Genomic DNA, 17137 nt, shown 5'->3' on the forward strand with positions numbered 1-17137 from the left:
CCTAATAAGCAATGAAGGGACACTCGACATCATTAGTCATTACAGAAATGTCAAAACCACAAAGGCATACCACCACAAACCAATTAAAATGGCTAAAATTAAAAAGACTGACCATATCTGGGTTTGTCAGGAAAGTGGAGGATTCATCCACCATTGATGGAAATGTGAAATGGAACAACCATTTGCGGAACTAGTGTAGCAGATTCTTTAAAAGTTAAGCATATACCTATGGCATGATGTGCTCCTGGGCTTTTAATCATGAGAAAAACAAAGTATATGTTTACACTAAGACGTACATAAACCAACATCTGTATCTGTCTTACTTACCACAGTGAAAAAGTGAGATTAACCCCAAAGTTCATCAACAGGTGACTAGCTACACTGGGGTATGTGCATATAATATTCTACTACTTAGTATTAGAGGAATAAACTGTCGAGACACACAAAAAGAAGGAATTTCAAATAATTATGCTGAGTGAAGTAAGCCAAACCAAAACAGGGTACTTATTGTATGATTTCATTTAAAAAGTTTTGGGAAATTCTCAGCCTTTTTCTCTTCACATTATTGCTTCTCCTTCGTTCTCTTAGTCCTCCTCTTCTGGGATCCCTGTTAACCCTGTCTTAACCCTATGCCCCAGCACTCAGGTCTTTCGCATTCTATTGTGTGTTCTACGTTCTTTATCTCTCTGTGCTTCAGTTTGGATGCTCTGTTTTCTAGTCCTTGTCCTCTTTTGTGCACTCAGCTGACTCTAATTCCATTCATGAGTTCTTAATTTCATCCGGGTTTTTTTTTCAGTTTTGAAATCCCCACTTAATTCTTTTCATAAATACCTAATCTCTGTTGCATTTTCCTCCTCCTCATCTAGTTAGCTGTCTTTTCCCTCTCTTTTCTGAAACATATTAATCATAATTATGTTCAAGTCTTTGCTAAATTCAATATCTGGATTGTCCACGAGTCCACGTCTACTGTTCACTTTTTTCTCTTGGTTGTTTGTCCTAAGGTCTCGTTTCTACACATTCCTAGTAATTTTAACTAAGTGCCATGTATTAAAAAGTGCAGAAGTTGCCATCGGTGTTACCGGGGGGGGGGGGGGTATCCTTTCTTCTGCTAGGCAGATACATTCACAGAAGTAATTCACCTTAATCCAGCCAGGTTCTCCTCTTGCCCTCGTCTGTCTCAACCGATTCTAGACAAGTTTGGTTTGCTAATGCATATCAAGAATTTTTGCATCTACTACACTGAATCACATACAATTTTCACTTTCTTCTTGGTTAAAATGGCTAAATACCAGCAATTTCATGCCGTTCAAATTGTGAGACAAGTTACTAGAGGCCCGTTACTCTTCTCTTTTGTACTGAATTTATCAAATTTGATATAAATGTTATATTGGAGTATTTCCAGTTCTTAGTTTTTGATGTATTTATATAAGATTTGCATTTTCCTGTCTTTAAACATTGGGTTAAACATACTATTAAAATCACTTGGTTTTGCAATTTACTTTATGGGATGGTAGAAACATTTATAGTTTCTGAAATTCATCATATTCACATTTTTTGCCTCATTTTGCGTTGGTTTGATCCAATTTTTGTGTCTAGAAATTTGTCAATTTCATCTCAACTTTTACTCTTGTTAGTATCACACCATCTTTTTACATTTTTAGTGTCTATAGGAATCTTTCTTTTTACTCAAATTTCATGCTTTAATGTGTATTTTGCTAATTTTGATATTTAGGCAATCTAGAATTGCTCTTTTTCTATTCCTGATGTTAATAATTTGTGTAATCTTGTTTTTAAAATAGATCTGTATAGAAGTTCCTATTGTGGCTCAGCGAGTTATGTCCGTGAGGATGTGGGTTCGGTCCCTGGTGTAGGCCTGTAGCTGCAGCTCCAATTCAACCCCAAGCCTGGGAACTTCTCATGCCACGGGTGTTGCTCCAGCACAAAATTCAACCAGCCCAGACTGAGCCCCGTTCCACAACTTCTCTTCTTCCAAATTCAAATCCACTCATTCCTCTCATGGCTACAGAATCAAGGGAGAGATAGGACCTCTCTTTCACCAGCCCTCTCCTTACCTCCAGTTCCTGTATCCCTAGTTTGCTGTTTGTTACATCTCTTTGGTGTATTTCAGAATCACTGCTTCTCATGACCTCTCCAAACACATTGCTCATAATTGTGATCTGGACTATGCCTTACCTTTGTCCTGTCCACATGTCTGTGCTTCTAGAGTTTGCTAGATAGGAGCAAACATGGCACTGAAGAAGACAAATACCCTCTGACTCTCACTTGAGACAAAACAGGTACTTTACCCCAGGCAGGGCTATGCTGGGATCTTATCCTTCTTAGCCTCATAGTCCAAGGCTTGACCCTCTGGGAGGATCCAGAGAGGCTAGGAGTCACACTGGCGTGAAAAAGACTGTTTCCAAAGCATCTGTTTCGTCTGCCTCAAGTATGCATCGTACAGGACGCCAGACTGTTCAGTTTCACGTCCTTTTTAGGCTGAGAGGAGGTACACATACATGGATTAAGAGTAAACAAGATGAAAATGTGTCTGTCCTCTTGTATTTTGTTAACCATAAGTGGTCATCCTGACCTGGAGAAACCCAGTTAGATACAAATTTAGACAGATGTTGGCCAGAACCACTGGCTGATTTTTCATTGAAAGCCAAACTGTAAACCCTAAAAAAAAATACATGAGTGCCATCTAGAGGTAAAACTAGTACTGCAAGCTCTCTAAAGCGCTCTTACAAAGGGGATCACGGATTTGCTCTCAGAGAACCCTCGCTGGCTCACTAAGCAAGTTTTTTTCACATCATGGGTCAACATCTGCATCCACTTTCCCTGACCACTGCAGGCCACAGTAGCCTCCCTTTCCCGGATTGTTTTCTAGTATATTTTCTTTATCATTAATTCAGTCGAAAGTCAGAACACGTTCAATCCTCCACGAACATTTTTTAATGTATTCTTTGGGCCAGATTGTGCTCGACCAAGAGACTAATCACTGATCCAGGAGGAGTCCGTCGCTGGGCTGGAGGGGACGTTGTGCAGCCCCCTCGTCCCCTCGGCGGAAGTACTTACGCAACATTGCTGAAGTGTGTCCCTTACTCTTGTTGGGACAGGATCCTCTGGAAGAGCACATTCCCCCCCCCCCCCCCGCCAGGACAGGTGGACACTGGCAGGCAGGTCACTACGCAGTGCGAACAATGGGCTTGGAAGTCTGCGAGATGTACTATTGAATCCTAGCTCTGCCACCACTTACCGAATGTGCAAACCACTGAATCTCGAGCACATTGCTTCTCCGAGATTTGATTTCCTTGTTTGTTAAACGGAATAATATTTACCTTGTGGTCTTATGGTAAGGATTGGCAATAGTATTTATTATTTACCTAGCTAGGGCTTAGCACAATTCCTGAAACAAAGAAGCTGCTAAGAACATATGAGCTTTGTCACTATAATAATAATAAATTTCCAACTATGATTTTAATTCACCTACCTTGCAAAATTGTTGAAAGGATGAAGTGACCTACCCAGGCATGACAGATGGCCAAGTGAGATAGAATTTAAGATTATTTTCATCAAGAGAAATTGCCAGTGACTCCTATCTGATAATCACTGTAAGTTTTATCACCCTGATGCAGAGCTTTGGTTTTCCTTCGAACACTTCAGAAGCACCTCTTAGTGATTGCAAATGACAGACCACAAAGTACACACTGAGACGCGGGAAACGTAGAACAGGATATTTTGAGACTTACTTCCAAAGAGTGTTCTTCGCAAAATTCCTGAGATCTGATGACTTCAGAGAAGGAGCTGCATTTGCAGAGACGGAGGAAACTCCGGGAAGATGAGCGTCTCCTTGACAGATGGAGTGCTCTTGAAAGCACCGCCAAACCCTTTGTGCTACAGGACATTCTGGGAAGTTCTTGTTGTTCTTGGACCTCAAGGAAGGTGACTATTATAGGCAAGTATGTCTTGAATATTCAATAAGAGGTAAAAGCCTTGTAAAACTTTATTGCGTCTCTGACTGGTGCAGGGGGCTGTTCAAGCATTGCATCTGGACCAGGGCAGCCCCCAGTCAATGGTGGTTCTTCGCACTGACAGGAATGTTCCAGGTGGCTTCTTGCTAATCCAAGCCAGAGTGCGTGTCACCTGTCATCTGGCGCCAATCTCACCCAGGTGCCCTTAGCTCCCTTTTTGCAGTGCCCACCCCGTGGCTGGACCAGAGCCCTCTCGGGGTCGAGGGAGAGACCGTAGGGCAGGGGGGGGCAGGTGGTTGCCAGACACAGACACAGCTCAGAATTCTAAAACATCCTTCGTGTGCTCCCCCCCTTCAGTGCCTGGCTTTCCCCAGCAGGGAGATAGTCGAGAAATGCCTCGAAAAAATGCTCGCCCTTGGGACCTTTCTAGAAGGAACAACTTGCTGGAAGTGGCGAATCTCAAGAGTAGCTGCCCCAGCTGCATATTGCTTTTCCTTGTCCTCTTCCCCACCAGCGTCCTGCTTCTTGCCCAGTTCGCAGGATACAGAGAACAAACAGGGGAGGGGATGTGACAAAGTCCAGAGGCTTCAACTCGTCTCTTGAGTGTGTTGGACTTTCTCTCCTGGTGGACTTCCCCTGTTGGCTGCATGAATAATGCACTTTTAAGCACTTGAAACAACCCAGTGGTCACCTTCACAAAATGGCAATTCGAAAGAAAACTGCCATTACTGATCTGCATCTCAACAGTGCAGGCTTCTTCCTAATGCACACTTAATTACATTAGCGGCCTGGGGAGTAAATCATATTCCTGTCGCCTATCACTGGGGTGACCCTATGAACACAAACATCCAGCTCCATCTTCAGGTTTATGGGCGACAAATATCAGCCCATTGTCCTAATGGGGCAATAACATCATCTGCTACCACACGATACAAATTAAATTTAGTGAAATGCCTTAAAAACAATCTGGGAATTACAGGCAACGAGAGCTTGAGGGGTCCAGAAAAATAACCCACGCCACTCTCAGCCAGGAAGCGCATACTGTAATCACCTGGGGGGATTTAAAAAACAGAAATGCAGAGGTCCCACCCCAGACCGAGTGAGTCAGAACCTCTAGGGAGCAGGCCCAGTTATCAGGATTGTTTAAAACTTCCCGGCTCATTAATAAGTGCGGCCTGGAACGAACACCGCTGAATCAGCCCTGGGCGTTTGCAGGCGGAGGCTCCGAGACCTCACAGTGGAGGTGGCTTGTGCAGGGGCTCCAGGGTGGCCAAGAGGGTTCTCTGGACCTTTGTTCATCCCCCTTGGGTTCCCTCTTTCCCCAACAACCCACCCCTGCCTCCAGGTCTCTTTCATCCAATGACTAGTCAGATTTGTCTGCTGCACCGCCCGTGCACCTGAGAGCAGAGCTGTTACTCCTGCAACAGGCCCTTAGGTCTCAGACCCCGCACACTGCAGCGGTTTTCTCTCACAAGCAGTGTCTTCTGATCAATCTCTCCGCAAGAGGGGGCCAAGCACCCCACTCTTTTTGGTACAGACTCACAGGTCAGAGGATTCCAGGGGAGGGCGAGCAGATTGCAGGAGGCCAGCTGGAGTCTGGGGGCTGGAGAGAAATGACACCCCAGGACCTTTCCGGAAAGAGGCTACCTCCCCCCCACACACACACACCAAGACAGGCAGTGCATGACCCAGAATGCAGCAGGCTTTCTAGCAGGGCCCACCTGGGGCCTTCCTGGTGGACACAACCACAGAAGCTTGTGCAAGGAGGACTCCACGTGACACAGGTGCACGTGTGTCTGGGATACAGGAAGTACCTAAAAGCCAGTGGACGCCAGCTTCTCATCTCCCTCCCCCCCCCTTTCTTGTCCTCACCTGCTGTAGACAATGTTCGTCCCCCCCACCCCCCAATTCATTTGTTCAGACCCTGCCTCCACTGGGATAAGCCTTTGGGGGGCGGTGAGGCCATGAGGGTGGCGCGCATGCTCTTAGGAGAGAGATCTAGAAGAGCTCTCCGGAGACACAGCGAGGGGACAGCCCCCCCGTGGTCCAGGAAGCAGACCCTCCCCAGACACCAGTCGGCTCGTGCCTGGATCTTGGAGTCCAGGCTCCAGAGCTGAGAGATTGCTCTTGTCTAGAGCTCCCTGCCCGCTCGCTGGCCTTTTACTAACAGCCCGCACGGACCAGGACAATATCCTGTTCTCTTGCCTTTTCCCCACAGGCCAAGGCCACAGGGAAAGCCCGGGGCACAGAGAGCGCTGCACCTCCGCTGTGAGTAGGAATTCGAATGCGTAGCCTCCCCGGAGGGACTGTCCCATAAACTAGACCGCAAACTTCACATTCTCCAATTACGGCGTGCATGACGCCTCAAGTGGCCCTGTCTGTCCCCCATTCCTCTGCCAGATAATTCCTCCATCAGGGGGTCTGCAGCGTCAGGGCTCTGCCCCCACCCACTCCCTGCCTGCCCAGGGCACACAGATGAGCAGTCCTTGACCTCCAGAGCCTGCTGACCACCACCAGGTTTGAGCTCACTGCCTCCCAGGGCAGCCCCCTGTCAGGAACGCTGGCCCTGTTTTAAGCCAGGGCATGGCTCTCGGCCCCTGCTTCTGCCTTGCGCCCTTCAGAGATCTGGAGCCAGAGACGCAGCCTCCCGTCTTCTCTCCTTTAGGCTTTAACCAATGCATCCCTCCCGTGCCTGATCAAATTTTCACATGTATGGTCTCTGCATCCGAAGACGACTGAGTCAGGGCTGAGGGCAAGGGGACTCACACATGCCATGAACACTGGACCCCTGTCACTCTGGCTGAGACTGAGTAAACGTGGGAGTGGCCGGGAGCCTGCTACCTCCCGTTCACCTGTTCTCGGGTTGTTCTCACATGAATAGTGCCAAAGGCCAAGCTCCCTGAGACCGGATGTTTGCAGGTGGGGACTTGGACATAAAGTCAGACCAACTCTATCCAGCCCCTCGCCTGGTGCCCCCTCCCCTGGTGCCCCCTCCCCCTCCCTCTTCCCCATGCCTCTCCTCCAAACACGCATTGGTATCTGTTAACCAGCACCCACCGAGCTCAGCCCTCTCGAGCTCATAAACCTTTGATGGAAGGATTCCTTCTTCAAGAGTTTTTCCCAGCAAATACAAACCAGTTGCCACGTGAAAAGTCATCTGCCATCTCTCAGCCGGGCCGACTGCAGTTAGTCTTGACCTGCAGGTGGAGGGACGTGTTCCTCCCAGGACTGTGACAAGGACACAGCTCTCGTGCCCTACAGCAGCCCCTGTGCTCCTTCCTCCCAGCTGCCAGTATGCATGCACACACACACATGCACGCACACACACACATGCATGCACACACACAGGACTGTCCCAGGTCATCCCTGTATCCCCAGCCAAGTGCCTGGTGCCCAGTCCGTTCTCAATAAATGTCTGCTGGGCTGAAGAGAGTCTCAGGGAAGCCAGTTCAAGCAGCTTCTTAGTGCAGCAATGAGAAAGATGCGTCCTATCTGGATCTCCTGCTGATCAAACCCTGCATCTAATGATCGAAATGGACCATTTTCAATTGGAAAAACATTTCTGTGAGGCTCTCCTCCCTTCCTTTCCCACAAATCACAGACTTCATCCTGAGCTCCAGAGGTACAGCCCCTTATCTCTTGGCTGTAGCCTCTAGGGGAGGGTATGAGGCGATTCTGCAAGAGGATTCAAGCTGCTTCTCGCCTACTTCTGTGCCCCCGAGAAGCCAGGGAGCCTGGGGAGCCTGTCATCAGCCAGGATGAGAGCCCTTCAGTCCAAGGGGTTCCCCAACACTGCTGTGACTCTTTTAGCCTGACTCCAGAGTCTGTGCTTGAAACCTCTGTGCCACCAGCCTCCAGCGCTGTCAGCGCAGAGGGCCCCTGTTCTAGAAGCGGCACTGGACAGCCAGGCCTTCAGGGTTGTGCGCTGCAGGAGGAAGTTTCTAGTTTCAAGAGAAGGCCACCGCCGTTGTCCAGAAAACCTCAGAGGCTGCTTGACAGCTAAGGGAATTCATTCATTCCTTCCTAGAAAGGAAGCATCATGGAATGTGGTCAGAGCCAAGGTCCTAGAGTCAGACAGGACTGGGTTACAACCTTGGCTCTGCCACTAAAACCCTATATAACTCGGGCAAGTCATTCGAATTCCCTTCTCTCTCACTCAGCTAAGCTGAACAATACTTATATCCTTATTCCAAAGAATGTTATGAAAATCAAATGAGATCATGTGTGTAATGTAGCCATTTAATCGTCACTAAAGTGTGACAGGAGAGACACTGTTATCCTCACTTTACAGAGCAGGAAACCAAAGCACGTCAAAGGGAGGAAGTTGTCCACGTTTGCACAGCCTGTCGCTGGCAGAGGGGGACAGAGCATGCAGTTCTGCCTGCCTGGTCGGCCTCTGCCATCTGGGTGCCCAGCCTTGCAGGCCAGGCATCCCTGTGCCCCAGGAAAACCATTCACTGGTGCCCTCAGAGGCTGTGGCTGCTCCCTTCCCTGGACTCTTTGCAGCACCAAAATGGCCTGGTCCTTGCTCTCACTCCCTGCCAGGTCTGGGGAGGCCGAAGCCCCACACCCTGCCCGCAACACGTGCCTCAGTAAAGGCTGCCTTGCTTCCGACCACGATGGGCAGAGCCCAACGCCCCTGCTTCCAGAAACAACCTCTGCAGCTCTCTGCTCTCAGGAGTGAACTGAGACTCCTAGTGCTCAAAGTAGGCCCCTGGGGGCCAGAGATCTCATCCCGGGGGTGCTGGTCAGGCCCCTCTCAAGGGGCCCGCCCCACCCCCTCCTCTCTCCGTCTCTCTCATCTCAGGACAGGGGCCTCCTTGATTTCACAGTTCTGGGTCCCCTTTTCTGGAGGACAAGCACTTGTCTGGGATTAGCCATCTCCACACCAAGAACAAAAGACACATGTTTTATGATTCTGACAGGTGGCGAGAGCGTAAGAATCACCTTAGATGGTTGTTTAAAGCGATCCCCTTGCAAGAGATTTTTACTTGGAAGCGTTTGAGGCCAAGGAAGCTGCAATTGTAATGGTGGGGACTCCTGACACCAGCCCTGGGGAGCCACTGCTTTAATGCCCCGACTTGGGGTCTTGGGGCCGGACACCAGCCCTTAAAACTCAGCCAGGACCTCTGACCGAGGTGAAACTGACAAAGCCCAGGCTTCCGTGTCAGAGAAGCGGGGTTCACGTCCAGCTGCACCACTTTCTCGCTCTGCTGTCTGGGTCCAATGACTTAACATCTGGGAACCTCAATTACACCGTCCCTGGGTCCCCTCCCTCGTGCCGACTTTTAGAGTTACCATGAGGATTCAGTGAGGCATTGCATGTTAGCTGAATGGGCCAGAGCTGGTGAGATCAGACTCCCCCAGTCTCCGCTTGCAGCTCCACGACAGAGCTGTCACCCTGTGTCTCTGGCTTAGAATGTCACGGCCTGTCTGTCCTCTCCCAGTGGGCTGTGAACCTGGTGAAGACAGAGCTTGTGATCAAACCCTCTCTCTATTTCCAGGGCCTGAGGCAGAGCCCAGCACACAGGAGGGTCTCTGTAAGCGGCAGGAACTATTAAAATAGAGAGAGAAGACTTTCCATGTGTTTCTCCACTGCTGAGCCCTCAGTCAGTTCATGCAAGAATAACAAAAGCTACCAATATTTATCCAGCAACGTCTTGGTATCAGATGCTGGGCTGGGGGCTACGACACCTAGTCCTTAATCCTTACAAAATCCCCAAGGGCATCAGTTACTAACCATGATTGCCAAGTCTCTTTTCTTTCTTTCTTTCTCTCTCTCTCTCTCTTTTTTTTTTTTATTTGTCTTTTTAGGGCCAAACCTGCGGCACATGGAAGGTCCCAAGCTAGGAGCTGAATTGGAGCTATAGCTGCCAGCCTACACCACAGCCACAGCAACTCCAGATCCTTAACCCCCTGAGCTGGGCCAGGGATCAAACCCTCATCCTCACGGATACTAGCCGGGTTCTTAACCTGCTGAGCCACAATAGGAATTCTTCTTTGTTTAAACTTCAGAGGTGACTAGGGTTCAAAAAGATAAGGTATCTTGCCCAGGGTCACACAGTTCGTGAAAGTCGGAGTCAGGACTAGAACCAAATCCATCTAACCCTAAAGCTTGTGTCTTCCTTGCAAGAGCCTCCCTGGCACCACCAAGAAACAACTCCTTGGCCCACAGCTCCTTTTCCACCCCCAGGACTCGCGAAGGTCCCTGTAAAAGGCACACCGAAGCCCGGAGAATCCCGGAGCCTGCCGTGTGCCCTCATGCCCATCCGACACATACGCGTCCAAAACTCCTAAAATCATAGCCTTACGTAGCGTTTCTCCAAATCTAGCTCGGAGGCAGCTCCATAACTCTTGGCCAGGAATATTATTTCAAATAACTCATGCGGACAGCTGAGTAACCAAGAGGAGAGATAGACGGGTCCCGGAGCACCCCTTTGTAATAGATCATAACCCCCCACTCCCGCACCCTCCCCCAAGCTGCCCGGACAGACGAGGTCAATGATTAATTATGCTAAGATAAACAGAGTTAATTTTCTTCCTGGATAAAACTAATTACAACTGTGTTTGTTTTGGTAGGACACGGAATTACTGTCCCCAGTGACAAATCTTCCTAATTGAAAAGAGTGTTTATTTTAAAGGGGTGGGGGCTGGGGTCACTAAACAATGGTTAGCTAGTGTTTTCCCCATTTTTCATTTGAAGAGGGACAGTGATTAGGTGTTGACCTCAAAAGAACAAGCAAAATCTTTCTCTGGGTCCCCCGCCCTGAGGCCTGGTGGAGAGCCTGGGAGAAACATTTGGCAATTTGGTGGAGGTTTCCTAGAAGTCGTGGCTGGTGGTTGACGCGCCTCTTAGTCAATGGTGGCTGCAATCAGGGTGGAACCCTCTTTGGCAACCCGGTGAGGGGCACAAGTGTTTTGAATCCCACTGCCCACCAACATCAACTGTGGGAAAACAGGCGTCCCACTCAGATAAATTCTTCTGGCCTCAGGCTGGTCAGATTCAGTGCTGAGGCACCACAAAGAAAGGAGAGAGAGAAACAGGGGGGTTCCCTTGCTGCTCAGTGGGTTAAGGATCTCGAGCTGTCACTGTAGCAGCTCAGGTTGCTGCCCTGGTGCAGGTTCAATCCCTGGCCCAGGGATTTCCACTTGCCGTGGATATGGCCAAAAAGAAGAAAAGAAGAGAGAAACAGGAGTCCCAGCTCCCAAGGCATCCATGACCAAATGAGGGGCCTGGAAGTAGTGGTGAGATGCTGCAGGAGCAGAGGGGTTAGGCCTGGAGAAGAGGGGGGTGTGGAAGGGGAAGAGCCATCACGCAGAGGGACCAGCATTGAGCAAAGGTGTGTGTGTGTCTGGTGTGTTGGGAGAGCTGTAAACCATTCCGTGAGCTGAAGTAGACGACTCCCCAAACTCACGTGTTGAAACCCTAACCCAGCAGATGAGACTGGAATGATATGGATACTTGGTAGTTGATATTTGGATTCTGACAAGTAGTGTCACTTTGCTAGGGCTGCAGTACCAAAGTACCACAAATTAGGTGGGTGAGACAACAGAAATTTGTTGTCTCCCATTCTGGAGGCTGGAAGTCCACCGTCAAGGTGCTGGCAGGGCCGTGCTCACTCCATAGGGCCCAGAGGAGAGTCCTTTCCAGATTTTTCCAGCTCCCCGTGCTCACTCCGTAGGGCCTGGGCATGGGGGAGGGTGTCCTTCCTGGACTCCTCCAGCCCCCCGGTAGCAGCTGCAGGTCATCTTGGTGCCAATCTCCGCTTCCATCTTCACTTGGCCATCCTCCCTCTGTGTCTATGTCCAAGTGTCCCTTTTTATAAGGACACTGGCCCTATTAGATAAGGGGCCCCTTCCTCCTCTGATAGGCCCTCATCTTAACACGTTTAGCTTCATCATATTTTAACTATCCTGCTCCCAAAGAAGGTTGCATTCTGAGTTGCCAGAATCTCAACACAGCTTTGGGGGCACATGACTCAACTCTTAATGCAGGTTCCAGAGGCCACCTTCCGGAGCAGGAAGCTTACCCTGCAGGCAGAAGGGAGACCCCGGAGAGCTGTAAGTGATGGAGTGAGGTTTTGCGCGTTCGTTTTTGAGACAAGGTCTCTGGATCCTGTGTGGAGGACTGATGGGTGAACGTGACCAGAGATTGGAAGACCAGTCAGGTGAAAGCTGTCCTGATATTGCAGGTGACTCCCAACCTCACATGACGTTTGACAGGAGCTGAAAAGATGAGATGCTGAGAGAAGAATCTGTGACACGGGGAGTTAGAGCGCCAAGATTTTAGGATTGGAAGCCCATCCTGATTCCTGGGATGTTGGAGGAGAAGCAGGGGGCGTCACGAATGACTCCCAGGTTTCTGACGGAGCCCTGGAGCTCAAGGAGGAAGAGCCGGTGGGGAGGGACATTGTCTTGTCTTCCACAAGCTGTACTGCCAGGAGTCAGAATTCCTGAGCATCAGGTTTGCGGGCTCAGGAAGGCCTTGCTCAAGAGTGGGGAATAATTCGCCCTAGTCTGCTGCACATATCCCAAACAAATCCTAAAAGCAGAAACCCCAAAGAGCACATTGTTTCCAAGTAGCAACATCCCAGAACAAACGCAAGAGGAAGATTTATAAGAACAAAAAAGATCCACCACCCAACAAGGTAAAAGTCGCTATTTCTGGCATCTAATCAAAGATTACCAAGCACACCACAAAGCAGGAAAACACAGTCCCTAATAAGGAGAACAAGCAATCTATCAAAATAGTCTAAGAACTGAGACGGACGTTAAAATTAGCAGACCAAATTTTCAAAATAATTGTTATGACTGTATTACATGTATTCAGAACATCGAGACATGAAAGGTATCAAAAAGACTTAAATAGAACTTCTAGATATGAAAACTAAATCTCTGATGAAAAATATGCTAGATGGAATTTAGGGTATGCTAAACAGGACAGAAGAAAAGATTAGTTAACGTGAAGACAAAACAGTAAAAAGAAACAAGAACAAACTAAACATAAAGTAATAAGAAATAAAATACTAACGTTCAATGTGGAAAATAGTAAAATAGAACACACTACGACAATGGGGAAAAAAAATCAATGAAACCAGAGTTCCCTTGTGGCACACAGGTTAAGGATCTGGCATTGTCACTGCAGCAGCTCGAGTCCCTGCTGTGGTGTGTGTTCAGTCTCTGGCCTGGGAAATTCCACATGCAACAGATGCAACCAAAAAATAAATAAATAAATAAATAAAATAAATTCAATGCAACCAAAAGCTGGTTCTTTGAGAGGGTCAATAAGATGGATTAATCTTCCAGCCCAGCTTGATCAGGAAAAAAAAGAAGAACAAAATTATGAAATCAGGAATGAAAGAGGTAACATCATTACAAATTCCACAGTTTTTTAAATAGGAGAATATTATGAGCAACTTTATGCCTATAAATCTGACACTTCAGCTGGAATGGACCAATTCCTTAAAAGATATAAACTACCAAAGCTTAATCAAGAAGAAATAGGTAACGTTGATAGCTCTGTATCTATTAAAGAAATAGGATTTGTAGCTTAAAAACACTCCCACAAGGAAAACCCTAGGCCAGATGGCTTCACTAGTGAATTCTACCAAATATCGAGGGAAGAAACGGTACCAGTTCTACACAAACTCTTCCAGAAAATTGAAGCGGAGGGTTACCTCCCAACCCATTATTTGATGGGGGATTTGCTAGGACCCTGAAACAAGATAATGGCATTGCCAACCAGGAAGACTACACACCAATGTCTTGCAAAAACAGCAGAAAAATTCTAAACAGTTCTAAACAAATTCTAAACAAAATTTTAGCAAATCAAATTCAACAATATATTAAAAAAATAATACGTCGTGGTCAAGCAGAATTTTTCCAAGGACTACAGGGTAGGGTTCACATTCAAAATCAATGCAAGTTTTGGAGCTCTCTTGCACAACAATGGGAGTATAATTAACATTTTGAATGGTTAAGATGGTAAATTTTACATCATGTGTTTTTTTATCTTGATTAGACATTTTTAAGATTAGTGCAATTCACCATATTAACAAACCAAAAAAAAAAAAAGATCATCTTAATAGACATTGAAAAATCGTTTAATAAAATGCAATGTCCTATAGAGAACAAACTAGTGGTTACCACTGGGACGAGGTGGGCGGGGGGCAGAATAGGGGAGGGTTTTAAGAAGTACAAACTATTAGGTATAAAATAAGCTACGAATCCCATATATATTGTGCAACACGAGGGACCTAGTAAATATTTTGTAATAACTCAAAATGGAGTTTAATCTTTGAATCACTATATTGCACACCTGTAACAAACATATCTTATATCAACTATATATTTCGATTAAAAAAATTCAACATGCTTGTAAAATCCAATCAATCTGGATAATGACTTTCAACAAACTAGGTATAGAAGGAAACTTTCTCAATCTGAAAATAAGTATCTTCAGAAAAATCTACACCTAACATTTTACTTAATGGTAAGAATTTTAAAATTTCCTTTCTAATATCAGAAATAAGAAAGAGATATCCACTCTGACCACTTTTTTTTTCTACATTATGCAATACAACAATTCAAGGAAAAATAAAACGAATTCAAATTGAAAAGGAATAAATAAAATTATTCTGAATCTCAGGTAATGAGTGTCTAGAGAGACATTCTAGTTGGTTGTGCAAAAAATCAACCACAACTGATAAGCAAGCAAGATTGCATGATATAAGATCCATATACAGAAATCAGTTGTGTTTCTATGTGCTACCAAAAGCTATTCGAAATAAAATCTTTACAACACTTACAAAATGAAACATTATAAAACTTTACAAAAGTCTTAAAATACTAAATAATTCAGAATAGATCTGCCAAAAGATATGAAAGCCCTGTACACTGAAAACTGCAAAGCGTCACTGAGAGAAAGTAAAGATGGACCTGAGTAAATGAAGATGTACCTAGTTTGTGGGTCAGAAGAATCGTCATAGCTAAAGTGTCAATTATTTTATGTAATGTCAAACTGGTCTATAGATTCATGAAATCCCAATCAAAATCCCAGAAATTTTTGCATAAATTGCAAGTTGATTCTAGAATTCATGTGCAAATGCAAAGGACCTAGGATAAGCAAAACAGCTTTGAAAAAGGAGAGTGCTGGGAGGATAACTCTACCTGATTTCAAGACTTACTAGTAAAAGTTACAGTTATCGAAGGTGGAGCATTGGAATCCAAATAGGCATTCGGGTCAGTGGAACAGAATAAGGAGTCTAGAAACAGATCCACACATATGTAAGACAACTGATTTTTGACAAAGATGTAAAGGCAATTCAGTGGAGAAAGAAGTCTTTCCAACAAGTGTTAGGACAATTGGAAATGCATAAGCAAAAATTAAAAAAGGGGGGGTTCAACCCATAACTCATACCACATACAAAAACTAACTCAAAATGCATCATAGGGAGTTCCCATCATGGTGCAGTGGAAACGAATCCGACTAGGAACCATGAGGTTGCAGGTTGGATCCCTGGCCTTGCTCAGTGGGTTAAGGATCCGGCATTGCTGTGAGCTGTGGTGTGGTTGCAGACATGGCTCGGATCTGGCGTTGCTGTGGCTGTGGCGTAGGCTGGCAACTACAGCTCCGATTAGACCCCTAGCCTGGGCACCTCCGTATGCCGCAGGTGTGGCCCTAAAAAGACAAAAGGCATTCTAGACCTAAAGGTAGATCATAAAGCTATATTTCTAGGACAAATATAGGAGAGAGTCTCTGTGACCTTAGGATAGGCAATGTTTTTTAGATTCAACATCAAAGTATAACCCATAAAAGAAAATTTGGATAAGTTAAATTTTTTTTTCAAAATTTCAAAGTTCTGCACCTCAAAAGACACTCTTAAGGGAAAGAACAGACCAGTTGCAGAGCCTGAATGAAAATATTTGTAGAGCATATACTTGATAAGAGACTTGTATCCAAAATTCTATAAACTCTCAAAACTCAGAACAAAAGAAAGCAGACCACCCACTTTTTAAAAACGGGCAAAATATGTGAAAAGATGTTTCCCCACAGAAGATGTGCAGATGCCAAATAGACACACGAAAAGGTGGCCCTCCCCCTGACATTTTGAAGACCATACCCGTGTCTGAAAATGGCTGTACTTTAGAGACTGACCATGCTGGGCGTTGGCAAGGACCCCGAGGAACCGGAACTCCCACGTGCTGCTGGTGGGGGTGGAAAAATGGTCCGACCACTTCAGAAAACTGTGTGATGGTTTCTTCAAGTGGACAGCCACCATTTGATCCAGCCATTCCACGGACGCTAGATGAAGGCATGCCTCCCCAGAGCCTGGTATGTGAGCGGACACAGCAGCTCTGTTGGTAGCAGCCCCCAACTGGAAACCACCCAAAGTTCCACAGACCAGGGAACGGATCAGTAAATTGTTGTATATACATACAATGGAATGCTGCTCAGCAACAAAGAAGAATGAGCTAGTGATACACACAGCAACATGGGGGAACCTCAAAATATTTATGCTGCGTGAAAGAAGCCAGACAAAAAGAAGCAGGTACTGTGTGATTCCGCTTAGATAAAACCCTAGCGAATGCAAACTGATGGTACCAGAATGCAGTTTGATGGTGGCCTGGGGAGACTGGGGGTGGGAGGCGAGGAGGGGAGAAATTTACAGAGGGGCAAACGTTCACAAAGGAAGACGGGGGAGCTGAATCTGCTCACTAGCTTCATTGTGGCGGTGGTGTCAACACTTGGGAAATTGTACACTGGACGTATGCACGGTAGTCAATTATGCCTCAATCAAGCTCTTTTTAATTTTTCTAATTAATTTTTTTTTCTTTTTATGGCTGCACCCATGGCATATGGAGGTTCCAGGCTAGGGGTCAAATTGGAGCTGCAGCCGCAGACCCATGCTACAGCCACAGCAACGCCAGATCCGAGCCACATCTCTGACCAACGCTGCAGCCTGCAGCAACCCTGGATACTGAACCCACTGAGTGAGGCCAGGGATTGAACCCGCATCCTCACAGACATGATGTCAGGTTCTTAACCTGCTGAGCTACGATGGGAACTCCAAGAGCCCTTTTTTAGAAACAAGTATCAATCTCTGGTTTATGTGTACCCTCAAATTCTAGTGGACAGCAGTCAAGCTTTTTCTAGAACCTTCTCT

At 46.5% G+C, this 17137-nt stretch overlaps 1 pseudogene; it reads left to right on the top strand.

The window, feature by feature from the left end:
* The window catches only part of LOC125133403 (putative selection and upkeep of intraepithelial T-cells protein 1 homolog), a 69005-nt pseudogene extending 61031 nt beyond the window's left edge, over nucleotides 1–7974 (top strand).
* Nucleotides 7975–17137: the final 9163 nt, after the last annotated feature.

The sequence above is a fragment of the Phacochoerus africanus genome, chromosome 8 (genome assembly GCF_016906955.1).
Source record: "Phacochoerus africanus isolate WHEZ1 chromosome 8, ROS_Pafr_v1, whole genome shotgun sequence".
Lineage (NCBI taxonomy): Eukaryota > Metazoa > Chordata > Mammalia > Artiodactyla > Suidae > Phacochoerus > Phacochoerus africanus.